This window comes from Lygodium microphyllum, chromosome 20 (genome assembly GCF_053477565.2).
Source record: "Lygodium microphyllum isolate KBCC chromosome 20, Lygodium_microphyllum_v1.1.10, whole genome shotgun sequence".
Classification (NCBI taxonomy): domain Eukaryota; kingdom Viridiplantae; phylum Streptophyta; class Polypodiopsida; order Schizaeales; family Lygodiaceae; genus Lygodium; species Lygodium microphyllum.
Genome location: NC_141154.1, coordinates 6,440,911 through 6,446,591, shown reverse-complemented (window position 1 = coordinate 6,446,591; position 5,681 = coordinate 6,440,911). Strand labels below are relative to the sequence as shown.

The 5,681-nt window shown below is 41.4% G+C and overlaps 1 pseudogene; it reads right to left on the bottom strand.

The window, feature by feature from the left end:
• Positions 1-1,052: 1,052 nt before the first annotated feature.
• Positions 1,053-5,170, bottom strand: LOC148018667 (uncharacterized; annotated as a pseudogene).
• Positions 5,171-5,681: the final 511 nt, after the last annotated feature.

Below are 5,681 nucleotides of genomic sequence, written 5' to 3'. Positions count from 1 at the left end.
TCTTGTCGAGTTTGCATCTGTTGCTGTAACAACTTCTGCTATTGTTGTTGCTGCAGCAAAGCAATCATTTGTTGTAAAGCATCACCACCACTTAAAGATGTAGAATCTCCCATCTTTACATACCTCTACTGCCGACTCTCACATCGGGTTCACACTATCAGAGCGTTTGGTCTACCACGGGGGTAAGAGACAGTAAGGTGAAGGGAGATTCAAGGAATGGAGTAGACGGAAGAGAAGGGGTTGAAAGAAAGAGAAGATATGAAAGAATACTCGCAGAAAGAAATAAGAGACGTAGAATAATACTCACATAACTGAAGCCTGTCAGTTTATTTCTCCATTATGAGAAGACAAATCTCTTGTACACAAAAACGTACACAAAATAATACCTTCATCTATGCTACTCAAACCGCCAATCTGATGCTTCCATTGGCTCTGAAAGGAGGGTAAAGTATTAGCATACGTGCCCAAAATTCTGCCAAATCACTCCTTCATCTCCCACTTCGGAGTGTTGTTCACTGCCTAAAAACAACGATCACAACGCGCACGATTTCGTCCATCTCTCTTTTTACATAAAATCCTCACAGATGGCTGAAAGCTACATGCTTTCTTTTGCACGTCATCCTTATTTAGAAGTTATCTAGAGTTTTTGGATTTTTACAAGAGATAATATCTAAAATATCATAAATTGGCTACACTTGTCCTAAAAACTAATATATTTGAACCATGGACACTAACACTAATGTCTAAAATGTCATTGGCTCTCTAGATCAATAAGAAAGCCACACTTTAGAGTTTTTCACATGGTGTGCGTGATCAATAAGAAAGCTAGACTTTAAATTTTTTCACATGGTGTGTACATAGCGGCACGACAGTGGAAACTCCAATAGTCACAATGTGTGACCGGTGTCGTAGAGTTCACGCAAGGGCTGCTGAACATGGGGTTCAAGATACAGCAATGGAAGAGACTAACAAGAAGAAATCGAATTTTTGATGCCAAAGTACTCTATATTGTTTGTCAAGTAAAATACATGAAGTCCATGTTCAGAAAAATCTGAAGTATCTCTTAATCAGCTTTACATCTAGGTGTTTGAGATCAGTATTGGCTTTAGCACATAGACTTGTTAAAATCTGCTGGATAGTAATCCTTGAAAAAACTGTACATATTCAGCTTTACTTTCAGATGTTCAAATTCAGTTTTTCCATTATTGCACTTGACTCATTGGGTATTTTAGCATCTCCAGCAGTAGACCTTTCACTTTCTTGGATCTCATTTGCATTTCCTGCTGAACCATGCCCTGCACTAGGACTTTTCGAAATGGATGTTGGATGCCCTTTAGATGCCAACACAGTTTCTGCCTTTATTTCTTCAGGTTTCATCAAGCTGGCAGCACCTTTGTTGCCATCCTCTGTTATGTTTGCAGGAGCAAAACTTCTCTTCAAGAGTACTGTTCGAGAGGATCTCCTTCATTCCCTAGGGATAGTGCACTTGTCACAGTTGCAAGCTTTTGCCCGAGATTGAATTTTTTGACAATTATAGGCCGTACATCGTCTAGACCAACCAAACTCTCCAAGAACGGGAGAAGTCCTGCCAGAGCAGAATCTGACTCGTCATCAAACCAGCTCTCGATTGGAATGCCATTGTCAACCTAGAACTCAAATGCCTGAGGAGAATTGTCAATTATAGCCACCTTAGCTAGGTCACGGCCCAGCACAGACAGATCCTTCATATAGTTTCCATTAAGATAAACACATGAATCCCGAAACATACGATGCCGTATCAGTTTTTTCTTTGGATCTAGTATATTCAATAATTGCTCTGCTTATACACTCTGACTCGCAGTAAATACTATAATCTCAAACATTTGAGAAACTTTCTCCATGAATATTTGAAGATGAGGTCTGCGCCTCACATATACAATATACTCTTGAGAATTGAAGCTCACAGGGAGGTGAAATCAGCATTGTCACAGCGCTCCAATGTTGAGTGCACTAACGTTTCAACCAAATCTAATAGAAGAGTTATAGGTGGAGATCGCCGTGACTGTTTTTGAAGCAAGAAGGGTGAGCGACCTGGTTCCTGCAAACCTTCAACTCTTAGCTTAATGGAAAAAGGGAGTTTCTTTATCCTGCTAGAGACGTCTCTCTTTCGATCCAGTTTTCCCCGTCCTGGATGGTTTACTTGCACTCACCAAGCGTGTTCCCAATTTTTCTTTGTTTGTTCCTCAGTCAAGGACAGGCCTTGCTTTTCGCTGTCTTTGATTTCCTTCGCTTGCTCCTCAGTTAAGGAAAAACCTTATTTCATATTGCATGATTCTAGAATTGTAAGCAAGGTTACTATGTGTCTGCTCAGAAAGTGAAGCTCCGTCTTACATATACCCCAGCCTACGAACTCGCTTTCGACCATACTCACTTATCATGACACAGATTCAGAAATCCGCGAACTGATGCGATCATGGATTCTTTCAAGAGACGCGCCATCAGGTTGAAGGAGCAGGTGGCCAAGCAACAACAGGTTCGCTGGGTGTTATCCGTATCACTTCAGATCAATCTGAAGCTCCACTTCTGTTACAAAGCCTTCCTTCCAACAACGGTTCAGACCAAATTAGTCTCCCCTTCTCCTCTTTTAGCTGAGCGGAAAAAAAAACTCCTCTTTGACAAGAATAACTCTAGTTTCTTTACACCCTTAAGAGATCTATGCACCAACTTTGATTTTGACCTTGAGGACTAACGTAGGGTATCTTTGGAGTCATGAATTGCCCCATTAATAGTCAGCTTTATGATGAGTAATCTGCGCACAAACTTCGACTTCAGCCTTGAGGATTGGGTGGCAAAATTCTCCCTCGGTGCTTCACTAGTGCCGTCAATAGCCCCATTGAAGGATTCCTTTACTCGCTTAAGCAGCTTTTGAGAGACTTCCTTCAACTCTATGTCATGGGAACTGTTGAACTTAGATGATCGACTTCCACAAAGCTTCCTTTGATTCCATAATTCCCTGCACTTTCTTTAGAGATCATCATTGAAATAATCAGCTTGATAATGTCCCTTGGCATCAGTTTTTCATATTTTTCTAACACACACACGTCACGCATCCAAACAGAATCACAGACACACACTAACGGAATATATACATTGGATGTGGGTTATCGTAATGCATCAATCACACACAATGAATCACACGCGGAAAAATAACACAAATGCACAACAAAAGAAATGGAGATGTATACGGCTCGGATGCGCAGCAGCACGACATCCACCCCCTCCAAACCTGCGCATCCTCCGGATGAGCCAACTATCCAGGATCATTCAAGTCCACAAACAGGTCGTAGATTTCATGTTAGGGCTGCTGAACACGGAGTTCAAGTTGCAACAAGTGAAGAGACTAACAAGAAGAAATCGAAATTTTTGATGCCAAAGTTCACTATATTCATTGTCAAGTGAGTTACATGAAGTTCATGTTCAGAAAAATCTGAAGTATCTCATAAACTGTTTACATTCAGGTGTATGATGACAGTTACATTGAACAGAATAATGGGCATTAATTAATAATCCAGTCAAGCATGTCGTTTAGTGCAGAGAATCATCTGTTGTACAACACATCTGATTTCTGATGCTCTCAGAGGTTTCTATCAAGAATGGAAAACCAGTAATTTATGGGATCTCAAAGTAGTTTCTTAGCAGTAGGAAGAAAAATGTTCTTCACATCAGCATGTACATTCTATAACTTGGTAGTTTCCTGATCAGCAAAAGATTTCAGAAGATCCAGAGAGCTGAAAGGATCTATGTGCTGGAATCTGCAACCCAACTCCCGTTCTAGAGTATCAAGTGTCCACATCTGGAATTGTGTATGCATAAGAATAGCCGTTCTCTATTTGCCAGCACGACCTATTCTTCCAGAACGATGCATGAATGTCTCTGTGTCATTAGCCACATCATAATGTATAATAAGATCAACATTTTGAATGTCTAGACCTCTAGCTGCAATCAAATGCTTGATTAGGATGGTCCAGAGCTAATGCTCATGAACCGTCTTTGTAAGCTCAAAACTAAATCAATTAGATTTTTCCTGTAATGTTTCCAGGCCTGCTCTGGTCTCTGTATTTGTTTGTAGAGCTGTAAAGCCTGTTTACCATAGCATGTATATGTGGAGGATTCAGACACTCCAGATCAGCCACGCACCCTGTTCCTCAGCTTAGCATGTTTTGCAATGGCCACCTCTTTCGTGCACGAAAAACAATTACAATAGGCTGTGCACCCTACTCCTCAATTCAGTATGTATTCTAGTGATCGACTTATCGTGGCCGGAAAGAGGAGATGAAAAGCAATGGATTGTTATGCTGAGAGCTACCAAAATCATGCAAGGCCTTTTCCTTGCAGTAGAAAGAACGATATCTTTTAGGTATGTCAATGTCCTGAGAGATGTTCAAACGAAGACTGCATCCGTGAATGGAGGTGATGAAGGCAATTCTCTCAAATGCAAAGCGAGAAATTTTCCCGTGCACAGATTCTTCAAAATGCAAGGTGAATTCCTTGTGCTTCGAGCGAATGCACGATCAATTTTATCAGGTGCATCCCCTGTGCTGTCAAAGAAACTTTTCTTTGTGGCAAAGGCAAAGGAGGAGCCAGTAAGCATCAGAGACTCTGATTTTAACATCATAACTTTACACCAGTGGGCCATGATGGAATTCAAAGACATTAGTATTCAACAAAGGCTCTGTAGATGAATTTATGTACTCTTTCACAGTCACACATGGCTGACCAAAAACCCTCACACGTTCTTCTTGGAGATCAAAATCGAACCTTTGATTCAGCTAAAAATCGTCTGCCAGTTCTCCATAACATTCTCATAGCCATACAACAGCTCTCCGCTTGGACGGATACAATTAACATAGTCAGACTAAAACCAGATACGGCTCATGCCTTTCAAAGATTGAGCATGAAAGCTTTTGTAAAAGTTTCTGTTGGTTTCCAGCACAGCCTTAGTAGCAGCATAGTGAACCTTCCACCCACACGGCACAATGACACCACTCTACGTCCTTGTGAAATAAGGCCTTCTAGGCACTGTCATCATTAGCAGCCCTCTATTCCCCTTGCCATCATCTTCCACAGTTACAAGCTTGTTTTCCTCAATCTGAGGAACAGCTATTCGTTCTAAATTGGCAGCGTAAGGCATCGGTACATCTACACCTGTTATTCGCTCGACAAGTGCTTCCCAATAATCAAAGCTCTCTTCCACAACACTAGTGCCTATCTTAGCCCCCAATTCCTTGTTTTTTCCATCTTTCTTCCACGACTCCCCCTCTTTTTCCAGCAGCCTTCCCCCGAAAAATGATTCAGACCAAATTAGTCTCCCCTTCTTCTCTTTTAGCTGAGCGGAAAAAAAAACTCCTCTTTGACAAGAATAACTCTAGTTTCTTTACACCCTTAGGAGATCTATGCACCAACTTTGATTTTGACCTCGAGGACTAACGTAGGGTATCTTTGGAGTCATGAATTGCCCCATTAACTGTCAGCTTTACGATGAGTGATCTGCGCACAAACTTCGACTTCAGCCTTGAGGATTGGGTGGCAAAATGCTCCCTCGGTGCTTCACTAGTGCTGTCAATAGCCCCATTGAAGGATTCCTTTACTCGCTTAAGCAGCTTTTGAGAGACTTCCTTCAACTCTATGTCATGGGAACTGTT